This window comes from Orycteropus afer, unplaced genomic scaffold (assembly GCF_000298275.1).
Source record: "Orycteropus afer afer isolate SDZICR_OR568_19922 unplaced genomic scaffold, OryAfe1.0 scaffold00060, whole genome shotgun sequence".
In the NCBI taxonomy this organism is placed as follows: domain Eukaryota; kingdom Metazoa; phylum Chordata; class Mammalia; order Tubulidentata; family Orycteropodidae; genus Orycteropus; species Orycteropus afer.
In genome coordinates this window covers 6,611,741-6,627,967 of record NW_006921647.1, presented here as the reverse complement: position 1 = coordinate 6,627,967, position 16,227 = coordinate 6,611,741, and positions in this window count along the sequence as shown.

Sequence of the window (16,227 nt, the reverse complement as noted above, 5' to 3'; positions counted from 1 at the left end):
TGATCCACACAATCAAATGCCTTTGCATAGTCAATAAAGCACAAGTAAACATTTTTCTGGTATTCTTTGCCTTGAGCCAAGATCCATCTGATAGCAGCTATGATATCCCTTGTTCCATGTCCTCTTCTGAATCTAGCTTGTACCTCTGGAAGTCTTCTGTCAATATACTGCTGCAAACGTTTTTGAAATATTTTCAGTAAGATCTTACTTGCATGCGATATTAATGATATTGTTCGATAATTTCCACATTCTGTGGGATCACCTTTCTTTGGAATGGGTATAAATATGGATCTCTTCCAGTCAGTTGTCCAGGTAGCTGTCTTCCAAATCTCTTGGAATAATTGAGTGAGTGCCTCCAGTGGGGCATCTGTTTGTTGAAATATCTCAATGGATATTCTGTCAATTCCTGGAGCCTTGTTCTTCGCTAATTCCTTCATTGCAGCTTCAACTTCCTCCTTCAGTACCATTGGTTCTAGATCATATGCCACTTCCTGAAATGGATGAAGATCTACCAGTTCTTTCTGGCACAGTGACTCTGTGTATTCCTTCCATCTTCTTTTGATGTTCCCTGCATCATTCAATGTTTTGCCCTTAGAATCTTTCAATATTGCAACTCAAGACTTAAATTTGTTCCTCAATTCTTTCAGCTTGAGAAATGCTGAGCGTGTTCTTCCCTTTTGGTTTTCTAACTCCTTGCATATTTCATTATAGTAATTGGCTTTGTCTTCTCAAGCTGCTCTTTGAAATCTTCGGTTCAATTGTTTTATCTTGTCATTTCTTCCATTTGCTTTAGGTACTCTCTGCTCAAGGGCAATTTTCAGAGTCTCTTCTGTTATCCATATTGGTCTTCTCTTCTTTTGTTGTCTTTTTAGTGACCTCTTGCTTTCTTCAAGGATGATATTCTTGATGTCATCCCACAATTCCTCTGGTTTTCAGTCATTGCTATTTAATGCATCAAATCCATTTTTTATATTGTCTCTAAATTCAGGAGGGATATATTCTAGATCATATTTTGGCTTTCATGGACTTGTTTTAATTGTATTTAACTTCAAGTTGAACTTGCATATGAGCAGTTGATGGTCTGCTCCACAATCAGCTCCTGGCCTGTTTTTGGCTGAAGATATTGGGCTTTTCCACCGTCTCTTACCACAGATGTAGTCAATCTGATTCCTGTGTGTTCCATCTGGTGAAGTCCACGTGTAGAGCCACCGCTTGTGTTGTTGAAAAAAGGTCTTTGCAATGAACAAGCCGTTAGTCTTGCAAAATTCTACCATGCGAGTTCCAGCATTATTTCTGTCACCAAAGCCAAATTTTCCAAGTACTGGTGATTCTTCTTTGTTTCCAACTTTTGCATTCCAGTCACTAGTGGTAATTAACATATCCTGATTACAAATTCGGTCAATTTCAGACTGTAGAAGTTGATAAAAATCTTCAGTTTCCTCATCTTTGGCGTTGGTGGTTGGTGCATAAATTTGAATAATAGTCAGAATAATGGGTTTTCCTTGTGGGCATATGGATATTATCCTATCACTGACAGCATTGTACTTCAGGACAGATCTTGAAACATCCTTTGTGATGATGAGTGCCACACCATTCCTCTTTAAACTATCATTCCTGGCATTGTAGATCATATTTTTGTCTGATTCAAAATGGCGAAAACCAGCCCATTTCACCTCACTAATGCCTAGAATATCAATCTTTATGTGTTCTATTTCATTTTTGACAACTTCCAATTTTCCTAGATTCATACTTCGTACATTCCATGTTCTGATTATTAATGGATGTTTGAAGTTTTTTCTCCTCAATTTCAGTGGTGCCATGTCAGCAAATGGAGGTCTCAAGAGCTTTACCTTATCCATATGAGGAAGGCTGACTTTACTCTGATAATGCAGCTCTTGCCCAGTCCTACTTTGAGAGCTTTCTAAGCTAAGTGACTAATCTTCCTCCTCTGTATTGGACAATGTTTCTACACTATTCATAAAGTTCAGCAGTAATGTATCAGACAGTGTTTCTCTACTATTCATAAGGTTTTCCCTGGCCAATTCTTTGATAAGTGGATGGCCTCCTTCTTCTTCCTAGTTTGTCTCAGTCTCCAAGCTGGGCTGATACCTGTGCAACAGGTGCACCCCGCTGGATTTGAAACACCAGTGGCACAGCCTCAAGGCTCACAGCAACATGTCACCACAGTAGGACAAACCGACAGACAAATTTGTCTCCCTTAGCTATTGGAAACCCCTCCAACCACCCTTACCTGGATCCCTGCGTCTAACTCTTCTATCTGTTCCAGTCCCCTTTGCCTTTTCTGTCCTCTCCCTGCCTTCCCACCTCGCTCCTTGTGGGGCATGGCCTGGGTTCTCTCTCTTCACCTGGGTCCCTGAGGCTGACTCCTTGATCTGTTCTGGTCCCCTTTGCCTTTTTTTTTGTACTCTCCGTGCTTCCCACCTCACTGCCTGTTCTTAGGTCTCTGGAATCTGAATGAGAATGCTATCACTTTAAAATACAAAATGATTGCCACTTGTAAACATTCAAAATGGCTGCACCTTCCAGATAAACAAGAAGGTCAGTGAAAAAACAAGAAAACCTGCAATATCTGGGGATAGGGCAATAAGAGAAAAAAAGGCAGAGAAGGAGAATAATGAAGGAAATATGGGGAAAATGCAAAAAGAAAAACAAGGAATGGGGTTAATCACAAGAAAAAAGAAGAAAAAAAATTTCAACCAGGAACAGGGAAAAGAAAAAAGCTGAAAAACTAGGACTTGGGAGGGGAAGAATAAAGAGTAATAGTAAAAAGAACAAAAGTATTAATAATAGTAGTACTTTTAAAACAGACAAAAGAAGCAAACTAAAAACCAGAAAAAAGAGAGAAAAAAAAATTGGGGGAGTGCAGGGCAGGACACCCAGGCTCCGACTGAGCACACAGAGTGGGATGGAGTTCCTGTGGGCCCAGAATGTGGGTGGGAGTGGGGGATGGCCGAACCTCAGTTCACCGAGCGAGTGTGAGATATAAAAGTAATAAGGAGAATGTCACACCTTTTCAGTTGTCCAGGTCTGGAGTATCCTTGGGGTTACTCAAATATCTTCTAGTTCTAATGATACATATTAAGTAATATATTTCAAATCAATATCCTATTAATTTTATTCTCATTAAAGTCAGAGGACCACAATTTTTTTTTCTATCATTCTCTTTTTTTAAATGTAAAGTGTGATATCTATAAACGAAAAAAATATAAGAAATCAGGAAATTGGAAGAAATATGTATTGGGGAGGTTTTTCCAAATAAGCAAGCACAAATGGGCTCCAATAAAGGAAAAAATGAAAGAAAAAGAAAAAGACCTTTTATATCAAACAAAGGTATACAGCAAATTCTATGAACAGATGATTCACAGAAAAAATACTAATATTCAATAAACACATGTAAATATTTTCAGTCTAATAATCAAAATCAGACAAATAAAATGAATAATTAGATGTTTGTGTTAATCAAACACAAGATGTCTGAAAATGTACAAAAACTCGTGTGGCCAATGTAAAAAGAGCATAGTTGTTCATATACACTATGATGGGAATAAAAACTGGTAACTTTTTTGAAGGGAAAATTTCAATATGAACCAATGCCTTAAAATATGTCTGTTGATTTTATTTCTAGGAATTTAAGGGAATAATTATGCATATGAACAAAATTAATTACTTGAAATAATTACCACCTAATCCATAAGGGAAGAATGAGTTCTGGGGGCCAATGGCAAAATTCCACTAGTCTTCCCAGGTTATTTCTGCTTTAGAATGTCCATCTTTAAAGCAAACATTCAAACAAAACTTTACTCCACAAGGCCTCCTAGCTATTGTCCCATTTGTAGCAAAATCCCATTTGTAAACTTTCTTCAGAATTTTCTTCTGTCATTTCAATTCCTTAACTCCAACTAACCCATTCCAATGTTCACTAACAATCTACAGATACTTATGTAAACACCAATAACTTTTTTTCTATAGTCAATAGATACTCATTTGTCCTCATTTTCTTTGGCCTCTAAGTAGAACTCAACATATTTGACCATTATTTGTCCCTTTGAAATAATATTCTTTTGTGGCTTCAGTGATACCCGGCTCTATCAGTTGTGTCCTCTTTCAGGACTGATCCATATTTATCATCCTTTTGTATTTGGTTCAGTTTCTCTCTCTGACCTCTGCATGTTAGAATCCATCAAACCAAATCATAAGAATGAATCATCCTTGATTCCTCTTTTTCCTGCATTCTGTTTGTATACCACTCAAGATACATGCATTTGCATTGCTTTATACTAAAAATTTTCTCCATTGAATATGCTATTATAAAGTGAGAAAAAGACTCAAGAATGACTCTATTAGCATTACTGATTGGCTATATAGGGTATACTATAGCTTATCACCAGGAGCTCTGGTAGCATAGTGGCTAAAGCACTTGACTGCTAACCAGAAGGCTGGCGGTTCAAACCCACCAGCCACTCCTCGGAAGGAAGGTTGGGCAATCCTACTTCCGTAGTGATACTGCCTCAGAAACCCAAGGAGGGGTCGCTATGAGTCGGGGCCGACTCGACAGCACACACCAACAACATAGCTTATCACCAGTGTGGTCAAAGAGCAAAGCTGAATCTTGATTTTACATGTCCCTACAGTTTTCTTAAGATGCTGGGTGACACAAACAATTTTTGTAATTGACTATTTACCTAAAAGTTAGCAATTTGATCCCACCTAATGGTGAAATGGAAGAAATGCCTGGTGACCTATTTCCATAAAGATTACAGACAACTGCCCAATAGAGCAGTTTTACTTTATAAAACATGAGGTTGCCATGAGTTGGAATCAACTTCAGGGCAATGGGTACCATTTTCTTGCTATTTGATTTATAATATATCAATTTCTCTTTGTCTTCATTTCTCACACTAATGCATAAAATTTCACAAGCAGATGGTAAGAAAACAAAACTCTGTAAAAAAGAAATAGACTCACATATATGATAAAATCATAACTGGAAGAACTCTAGGTAACATACAATTGATCTGCTTAACTTATAGATAGGAAAATAAGTTACCTGCCCAGAATCAGCCTGGCAGAACAAACACTAGTAATAAAAAGTTAAATGTATTGGTTTCCTATGATTGCTATCAAATATTACCACAAATTTACTGGCATAAAACAATGTAAATTTATTGTTTTATAATTCTAAAGGTCAGAAGTCTGAAATCAGATTCATGGGGCTAAAGTAAGAAATTAGCAGGAACCATTCTCCTTCAGGAGGCTCTAGGGGAGAATTAATTTTCTTGCCTTTTCCACCTTCTAGAACTGCCTTTGTTGTATTTATTGGCTTATGACCCCTTTTTCCATCTGCAAGACCAGCAATGTTGCATCGTCAAATACCTCTCTGCTTTGTCACATGGCCTTTGCTAAAGTCAAATCTTCCTCTTCCTTTCTCTCATAAGGATGTTTGTGATTACATTTAGAGCCCACCTGGATAATCCAAGATAATCCCCTCATCTCAAAATTCTTTACTTAATTGTATCTGGAAAGATTCTTTTGCCATATCAAGTAACAAACACAAGCTCCAGAAATTGGAACATAGACAACTTTGGGGGTCATTATCCAAGCCATGATATTTTCAATCTCCTCATATTCATGTAAAGCTGAACAATGAATCAGAAAGACCCTAGAAGAGTAGATGCTTTTGACTTGCGGTGTTGGTGAAGAATACTGAAAGTACCGTTGATTGCCAGAAGAACTAACAAATCTGTCCTGGAAGAAGTAAAGCCAGAATGCTTCTTGGAAGGAGAATGGCCAGATTTTGTCTTGCCTACTTTAGTCATGTTGTCAGAAGGGATCATTCCTTTGAGAATGATATCATAATTGGTAAAGTGGAGGGTCAGAGAAAAAGGGGAAGGCAGTCAATGAGATGGGTTGACACAGTGGCTGCACCAATGGGCTGAAGTATAGCCAGAATTGTAAGGCTGGTGCAGGACTGGTCTGTTGCACATAGGGTCACTATGAGTTGGAGCTGACTCAACGACACCTAACAATAACAACAATTTCAATCTACCATAGCCTTCTAACCATAGCTCTTTTTCACTACACCACACTACTTCCATTGAGTACTTGCTTGAATTGGCCTTCCATTCATTCCATTGCTAAACATGAATGACACTGATCTTCACCATTGATCTTTTGACCCATTCAGTTGACAGGGATTATCAAAGTGAAGAATTCATAGACCCTTGGTCTATTATAGTGGGTGGTGCTCTTGTGGAAGAGAGTAGCATTGCAAAAATAATGTTAGCTAATATTTATGGAGTAATCACTGTGTACTGACATCGCTCTAAGAACTTTTTGTGTGTTTTCTTATTTAATACTTACAACAATCATATGGGGTATATATTTCTATTATCCTTGTTTTAGAAACAAGAAACTAAGACACAGAGAGATCAGCAATTTCCCAAGATTACCCAGAGCCAATAGTATGTATGACACTACATTGCAGCTCCTTACAACACTGATCTACCATCCATCTGTAAGTTTGTCATACTGTGATGGCTTGAATGTTGCTGTGTTGCTGGAAGATTTGCCACTGGTATATCCAATACCATCAAATTTGATATCTGTCCATGGTGGATAAGTTTCAGCAGAGTTTTCAAGCTAAGACAGACTAGGAAGAAAGTTCTGGTGATCTACTTAGGAAATTTAACTAATGAAAACAATAGAACATTGTCTGCTCACTTGCTTTAGACATGTTATCAGGGGGGATAAATTACTGGAGAAGGACATAATATTTGGTGAATTAAAGGGCCAGTGAGGGTGAGGGGGCATTTGGTAAAATAGATTGGCACAATAGCTACAACAATGTACTTGAACATGACAGTAATCATGTGAATAATGCAGGACTGGGCAATGTTTGGTTTGGTTGTATACAACATCATGAGTCAGAGCTGACTCGATGGTAGTTATCTATCTATCTACAACATTGGCAAAATGTTATTGCTATTTATATACAAAGAGTTTATCAAAAGATGACAGTTTTCTTTGGGTGATTTTCCCAACATAACAAGGTTCGCAATGTTCCAAATTTAACTGAGAATCCCCAAGAAAACTCTTCAGATGTGCACATTTCTCCTTTATCTATTCTGTATAGTGTTCAAACACATTCGTAAAGAGTGGTAGAGGATGACAAGGAAATAGCAATCAATGAAAGCTGAAAGGAAAAACAAAATTAAGCAGCAGAGTAGCTGAGGGAGAAATGAGGGGACAGAGGCATGAGAGAAAGAAGAGAAGGCCTGACGGTATCTCTAGAGGAAATGTTGAAAGTAGTGTCACAATTCTCAGCCTCTAGGAGGGCATGTAAAGTGTAAGCTTTCTGCTCTTGAATTTCTACTGTCTATAATGGTTTGCAATACTTGTAGCCTATAGAGAAGAGTGATATTTCTCATAGTTCTTGGTTGAAAGGGAATTTAGATTGACTTCTGATATCAAATTTTAAAGCACTATAAAGTGAATGAAAATCATTCTTGTATACACAAACTCACCATATAGTAAGTGACTTCACTAGACCAGCAAGACTTAGCAAAAGCATTTCCCAATGTGTGTGTTTTGAAACCTGAGTTCTATGAAATAGCCTTCAAAGGAAATAAATAAAAGTCTGCCAAATCCACAAGGTGAGTCACAGAACACCTCATATAGTAAAGGCTCTGAGAGGTCCTGCAGGACCAACTGCATTTGGTTTAGTATATTCTGAATTGATTTGACCATATTTCTGTTTTTAAGTTATCAAGGGAAGCCTTGATAACTTAATCTTACAAAAAGAAATGTTTCATATTGTGTTTAATGTTCTAAATAAAGTAAGTCAACTTGCCCCTAGATATCACAGTGTTGTGGGTTCTGGGATCAGTTGAAACAGCAATTCTTGAACTCAGTCCTGTCATTTACTGGCTGTGACTCAGCAAGTTATTGTCTCTTGGTGCATTTTCCCATACCAATCTGTCAGCTGAGATGATGAGCAACCATTTGTTGCTCTGCAAAGCGCAATACTTAAAGTGATAAGAGGACCCTGACTCAGGTATAAACTATTTTGTTGGTGATAGTTTTGTGGTATTTGACAAGTTATTTTAAGAATATACAGAAATGCCTGTTACAGTTGAGCCTTGGTCTCTCTCTTTGTGTGTTTGTGTGTGTAAGGTGGACAGAGGTATTTGTCTATGCCAGGTTTTTATGACAACTTTTCTTTCACGTCATCACTTTCCCAAAACAGTATTTGTCACGTGCATATTACTGACTACAGGCAGGGTAAGCATGCAATCTACCCTCTGTGAGGAGTGCCAAGAAGGGGACAGGGGATTAGGGGAAGGTCCTGGAACACTTTGCTTATTTTCTCTCTGTGATTTTAATTTTGATTCGCTCATAAATTACAGATTTAATTTTTAGGTAACTGTCACCTCTTGGTAGACTTCTTTTATTGATATTTTCATAAAATTGTTTTTTTTAAGAGAATTTTTAGGCACAGAAAGCCATGTGAGCCTTATTCCATACTTTGTTTGGTTGAAAAATAGTACAAGATGGTAAAGGAGGCAAATGAACAAACACAAACATTGGGCAAACACTAAAGCAAGATCACATAACTTTTAATGCAGCTTTTCATCTCTTCTTCCATTACTGTAATGGAAATTCCTTTGGAGATGTTAGTTTAGTTTATTTAGATTATGTCATTTAAGAGTTTGAAGATAGTTCTAGTTTCACTTAAACTTAGAGCAATGTTTATAAAACTTCTTTGGGCCTTAAAGAAACAGCTGAAGCATTTCCAGGGCAGGCAATTTGGAATTAAAGGAACACCAAATTCCTCACACCATTTAAATAGACAATTCTCCTGATGGGCAGCCTTGCTAGTGAGAAGAGGACAGCCAGGTTGGTAACTTTTTTATTTTTTTAAACTCTGACAATCAAAAATAGTATTTTTATTTATTTATTTTTTAAATTACAGCATGCATATCAAGCAAGTAATTGGTTTAACCCCCTTAAATTCTTTCTGGAGCAATAAATGAACAAAAGGTCTTAGCCATATCCTTGTAGGGAGTAAATTTCTTTTTTGAGAGTTAGTTCTTTTTGTAAGGAACAAGAACTTTTTAAGGTCCCGAGGATACCATTTAGCAAATTATTGCAGCAGTTTTCTTAGTGATACCCCAGGGTCCAGAAAGATTTAATGAGCCTTCGAAAGTGCCAAAGTTACTTTTATGGAGTAACTTATAACTGGGGAATTTAGCTAACCACACTGGAAAGTTTCTTTGGATGGCTTTGTAGAGCAAGGCCAGATAAGAAAGGATGGATTCTAAATAGGGATAAGCCTTCTCTGTGAGATAAGCTTTAATTTATCCTATCAGGTGGCTTTCCTAATTATATTATAGTTCCTATGCCGGAGCTCTGGTAGCATAGTGCCTAAGGCACTTGACTGCTAACCAGAAGGCTGGCGGTTCAAACCCACCAGCCACTCCTCAAAAGGAAGAAGGGGCAATCTACTTCTGTAGTGATACTGACTTGGAAACCCAAGGAGGGGTCACTATGAGTCGGGTCTGACTCAATGACACACAACAACAACAACATGGTAGTGCTGTGGTTAAAGCACACTGCAGCTAACGTAAAAGGCAATGGTTCGAACCTACCAGCCACCCCACAGGAGAAAGATGTGGCAGTCTGCTTCTGTAAAGATTCACAGCCTTGGAAACCTTGTGGTGCAATTTCACTCAGTCCAATAGAGCTGTTATGAGTCAAAATCAACTCGATTGCAATCGGTATGTAATACAGTGTATGTAGCAAAATGCTTTTGGACAGCTTATTGTTTGTCTTTATTTGTCCTTTGTCTTAAAAGCAAGAAGAATATACATACTTTCTTCATAACTTTGAGAGATGCTTTTGGATCTCATTATATTAAGTTTTTGTTTAGAGTGTTTAAATTAGACAAAAGTATTGTGGCTGATATTATTCATACCTGATGTGGTTTGGTTTTGACACAAATATTTACCATCAAATATGAATCTAAATTATAAACAATGTCTCTTACAATTATATGTATATTGGGAAACAGTACTTTCTCTCTTATTTCCACATTTCAAAACATAATTTAAGCAACTTAGATTAATTCTTAGCAGTGTAAGCAAACATGGCAAGTGTTTTAAACTGAAGGTCAGTACTGAAATCTTATGCTTATCTAGGATCACACTGAAATCAACGGCATTATGTATAAATGCAGAAATAAGACAGGCAGATATATACAGATCTCTCCATATAAATATCACAATATAGATACCTCTCTGGTAGTGCGGAGGTTAAGTGCTCAACTACTAACTGAAAGGTCAGCAGTTAAAATTCATCAGTAGCTCCATGGGAGAAAATACATGGCCCAGCTGCTCCCATAAAGATTACAGCCTAGAAAATCCAATGGGGCAGTTCTATTCTGTCATATGAGAATTGTTATGAGTTGGAATTGACTTGATGGAACATAACTATACTTATACATACTCAAAGTATTAATGCCTCAATGTTATTCTGATTAAACTGTAAGCAGATGCTTTTGAACACTTTAGAAAAGGATTATTTCAAGCATCTAGAAAGAATATCTGATTAGGTATAGTCTACAACCTTAAATTGTTCTTTATTTTTTTATTTTTTAATTTTCGCAGGGTTTCCTTCCCTCTCTTCCCTCCCCTGGTAATCAACAAAGAAAGTTTCCTTCCATATATAAACCTTTCCTTGACTTTTTACAATAATGAACTAATACAACATTTGCCCTTTTGTGATTGACTTATTTCACTCAGTGTAATTTCCTCTAAGTTCATCCATGTTATGCTGTGTTTCACAGATTCCACATTATTCCTTAGGGTTGAATAGTATTCCATTGTGTATATATACCATAGCTTGGTTATCCGTTCTTCTGTTGATGGGCACCTAGGTTGTTTCCATCTTTTTGCTATTGTAAATAGTGCTGTGATGAACATGGATGTGCATATATCTGTTCTTGTTCTGGCTCTCACTTTAGGATGTATACCTAGTAATGGGATTTCTGGGTTAGGTATTCCTAATTCCAACTTTTTAAGGCATCACCATACTGCTTTCCACAGTGGTTGAATCATTTGACAGTCCCACCAGCAGAGCATGAGAGTCCCAATCTCTCCACATCCTCATCAGCATTTTTTATTTTCTGTCTTGTTGAACTTTGCTATTAGTGCTGGGATGAGGTGGTATCGCATTGTTGTTTTGATTTCCATCTCTTTAACTGTTAAGGCCAGTGAACATTTCTTCATGTGTTTGTTGACTGCCTGAATATCCTCTTTGGAGAAGTGTCTAGTCATGTCTTCTGCTCATTTTAGAATTGGATATTTTGTCTTTTTGTTGTTGAGGTATTGGAGTTTTCTATAAATTTTAGAGATAAGTCCCTTCTCAGATATGTCATTGTTGAATATTTTTTCCCAATCGGTAGGTTCTCTTTTCACTCTTTTGAAGAAGTCTTTTGAAGCACATAAAAATTTAATTTTCAGAAGGTCCCTGCGGTGAATTGCTTGATGCAGCCCTTCTATCCATTGTCCTCCATTCTGTGATGTTTTGTAAATCCCATTATCCATGCCTGTTTGGGGTGGTGTGGTAGTTAAGGTCAGGTATCAACTAGGCTGGGCAGCTGGTAGTAGTCGTCCCTGTAATGACTGGCAATGGACTCTGTGATGGGATTTAGGTTGTTTCTGTTGGGGCAACACAGGTGGAATGTATCTTGAGTCCTGCCTTGCTGGAAGGTATAATTCAAATCACCACCCTTAGTTTCCTTGAGGGAATACCTAAGAATCTCCTGGGAAGATTTGCCCTCCTCTTGCTCCAGTTGTGTGTCTTGGCTCATCCTCATCTCACCCCTGGTTTTGGGACAGCAGCCATCATCTGATCTGATGATTGAGGTTCATCAAACCCTGAGAATTGGGAGGATCCTCCAGACCTACTCACAGACCTGGGACTCACGAACCTGCCAGCCTCCACCACTACTACATGAGATCTACCCTTGGTTGTCTGTGAGTTCTGTGAGGCATTACAGAGAAATACAGAACCCTAAGACCAGAGAAATTACTGGGAGAAGGAGGAGGAATTAATGTCTGAAATGATGGAGTGATGTGGTAGTTTGGACATTTGAAACATCTTTAACCTCTGCCTCATGGGGACTGGCCTTGTGCTGATCTTTCTGAGAGAAATTGTTCAAGCAGTCCCATTCATCTAGTTGATCTGCTGTTTGTGCATTTTGGGTTATTCTTGATAGCTTATTTATGCCATATTTTAGGGCCCCTAAAATTGCCCCTAGATTTTCCTTGAGAAACTCTATAGTTTTAGGTTTCACATTTAAGTCTTTGGTCCATCTGGAGTTAGTTTTTGTGTATGGTGTGAGGTATGGATCTTGTTTCGTTTTTCTGCAAATGGATCTCCAGTTTTGCCAGCACCATTTATTAAACAAACATTCTCTTCCCCATTTAATGGATTTCAGCTCTTTGACAAAAATTAGCTGATCATAGGTCAATGGATCTATTTCTGCATTCTCAATTCTGTTCTACTGGTCTATGTGTCTTTCATTGTTTTGACTACTGTGGCTGTATAGTAGGTTTTGAGATCCAGGAGTGTGAGACCTCCTACTTTGTTCTTCTCCTTCAATTGTGCTTTGCTTATCCAAGGTCTCTTTCCTTTCCTTACAAAGTTAGTGAATTGTTTTTCCATAACCTTAAAGAATGTTGATGAAATCTGTATTGGGATTGCATTGGATGTATAGCTTTCTATGGGTAGTATTGACATTTTCACAATGTTCAATATTCCTATCTGTGAACATGGTATGTTCCTCCATTTACATAGATCTTTTATGGTTTCTTGAAGTACTGTTTTGTAGTTTTCTTTGTACAGGTATTTTGTTCCTAGCGAGATTTATTCCCAAGTTTTTAATTTTTTTGGTAGCTATTGTAAATGGCATTGATTTTCTTGTTTCATTTTCAGCAATTTCTTTGCTGGTGTAGAGGAATCCAACAGATTTTTGAATGTTGATTTTATATTCTGCCACTATGATAAATCTCTCAACTAGTTGCAGTAGATTTTTGACTGAGTCTCTTGGGTTTTCTAGGTATAGGATCATATCATTAGCAAACAGGGATAGTTTGACTTCTTCCTTACCAATTTGTATGCCTTTGATTTTCCTTTCTTGCCTTATGGCCCTGGCTAGGACTTCCAATACAATGTTGAATAGAAGTGGCGATAGAGGGCATCCTTGTCTGGTTCCTGTTCACAAGGGGAATGGTTTCAGTCTCTCTCCACTGAGAATAATGTTGGCTGTTGGTTTTGTATATATGCCCTTTATTATGTTGAGGAGTTTCCCTTCTATTCCTATTTTGCTGAGAGTTTTGATCAGAAATGGGTGTTGGATTTTATCAAATGCCTTTTCTGCATCAATTGATATGATCATGTGGTTCTTTTCCTTTGTTTTATTTAGATGATGGATGACGTTGATTATTTTTCTAATGTTGAACCATTCTTGCACACCTGGTATGAACCCCACTTGGTCATAATACGTTATTTTTTGGATATATTGTTGGAGCCTATTGAGTAGGATTTTGTTGAAGATTTTTGCATCCATATTCATGAGGAATACTGTTCTGTAGTTTTCCTTTTCAGTGATGTCTTTTCTCTGATTTTGATAGGTTATGCTTGCTTCATAAAATGAATTTGGGAGGATTCCATCCTTTTCTATGTTCTGGAATAGTTTGAGTAGGATTGGCGTTAGTTCTTCTCTGAACATTTGTTAAAATTCTCCAGTGAAACCATCTGGGACAGCTTTCATTTGTTGGCAATTTTTTAATGACTTGTTCAATTTTTTCTTTTGTTACGGGTCTGTTAGAATTTTCCGTGTCAATCTCTGTTAGGTAAGTAGTATGTTTTAAAAATCTATCCATTTCTTCTAGATTTTCAAATTTGTTGGAGTGTAGTTCTTCATACCATCCTGGTATTATCCTTTTATTTCTGTTTGTTCTGTTGTGATGTCACCCAACTCATTTCTTATTCATGCTATTTGTATTCTCTCCCTCTTTTCCTTTGTTAAATTTGCGAGTGATTTGTCAATTTTATTAATCTTTTCAAAAAACCAACTTCTAGTCTTCTTTATTTTTTTCCATTGTCTTTCTATTTTCTGTTTCATTGATTTCTGCTTGGATCTTATTTCTTTTCTTCTGGTGACTATAGGCTTTTTTTGCTGCTCTTTTTCTAATTGTTGGAGATGTTGGGTTAAGGTGATGATTTTGGTTCTTTCTTCTTTTTCAATTGGCCTCTGATCATTGCTTTTGCTGTGTTCTGAAGATTTTGGTATGTTGTGATTTCATTCTCATTTGATTTATGGAATTTCTTAATTTCCATTTTCATTTCTTCTATTACCCAGTTGTTTTTAAGGAGTGTGTTATTCAGTTTCCATGTGTTTATTCTTTTTATATTGATCTTTTTATTGCTGATTTCTAATTTTATGGCATCATGATCTAAGAAGAAGCTTTATGATATTTCAATGTTTAAAAATTTACTAAGGCTTGCTTTATGACCTAATATATGGGCTGTCCTGGAAAATGTTCCATGTTCTATGTAGATGTCTATATGGTTAAGTTGGTGAATTGTATTGTTTAGTTCTTTTGCGTCTTTGTTGAGTTTCTTTCTAATTGTTCTATCTTTGATTGAAAGTGTGTATTAAAGTCTCCTGCAATCTACTTCTGTAGGGATACTACCTTGGAAACCCAAGGAGGGGTCATTCTGTGTTGGATCTGACTCAATGGCAGGTAGTTTAGGTTTTTGGTTTTGGTACTATGACTGTGAAGCAATCTATTGTCTTTTCAATTCTGTTAAAGTCTGATTTATGGATATTGGGGCTCTTTCATTGAGGCATAGGTATTTATTATGATTATGTCTTCTTGTTCGATTAATCCTTTAAATATTTTATAATGTCCTTCCTTTCTTTTATGGTGTTTTTTTTTGTCTTAAAGCCATAATTTTTTTCTTCTTTATAATCACATCTTTTTAGAGATTTTTTTTTTAACATATTTCAGAAAGCTGCTAGTTATTTTAATAAGGCTTTTAAGCCTTCATTTCACATAGGGTAGTTTTGCCTTCACATATTGTTGTTGTTAGTTACTGTGAGTTGTGGTGCTGGCGAAGAATGCTCAAAGTACCATGGACTGCTAAAAGAACTAACAAATCTGTCCTGGAGGAAGTGCACCTGAAATGGTCCATGGAAGCAAAAATGGCCAGACTTCATCTCACTTATTTTGGACATGTTGTAAGAAGGGACCATTCCCTGGAGAAGAATGATATGTTTAGTAGGATGGAGGGTTGACAAAAGAGGGGAAGGCTTTCAACAAGATGGATTGACATGGTGGCTGTGACGATGGGCTCAAGTATAGCAGGGATCATGGAGCTGGTGTGGAATTGGGCAGTGTTTTGTTCTGCTGTGCATGGGGTCGCTATAAGTTGGAAATGACTTGACGGCCCCTAACAACAACAACAGTTACTGTGAAACTGGCCTTCGACTCATGGCAACATCATGTGTTACAGAGTAGAACTGCTCTGTAGAGGTATCTTGGCTGTAATCTTTACTGAGTCAGGTCACTATGCTGCGTTTCTCCACAGGGCCACTGGCTGTGTTAAAACCCCCAACCTTCAGTTAGTAGCAAATTGCAAACCACTTATGCCATTTAGGCTTCCAGTTTTGAAACACATAACACATGTAACATAACATAGTGATTACTTTGTATTGCTATAGGTAAACCTTCCCAGAAATTTCAACCTCGTTCAGCAAGCAAAAACCCTCTAACTCACTGCCATTGAGTTAGATCTGACTCAGAGTGACCCCTCCTTGGGTTTCTGAGGTGGTATCACTACAGAAATAGATTGCTTAATCTTCTTTCCAAGGACTGGCTGGTGGGTTTTAACAGCCAGCCTTCTGGTTATCAGTCAAATGCCTTAGGCACTACACCACCAGAGCTCCCAAACAAAAACCCTAAAGGTAAGAAAATAATTGTGATTTTTGTTGTTATTCCACTGATTTTCTTTTGACTGAAACTTTTCTTGTTTCACTCTGGTACATATAAGCTCACAGAAATAAAAGACTGAATGTGGTCTTGAGGGGCTTGACCTTTATGCTGTCCTGTTGTTGTTGTTATGTGCCTAGCCCAGGCT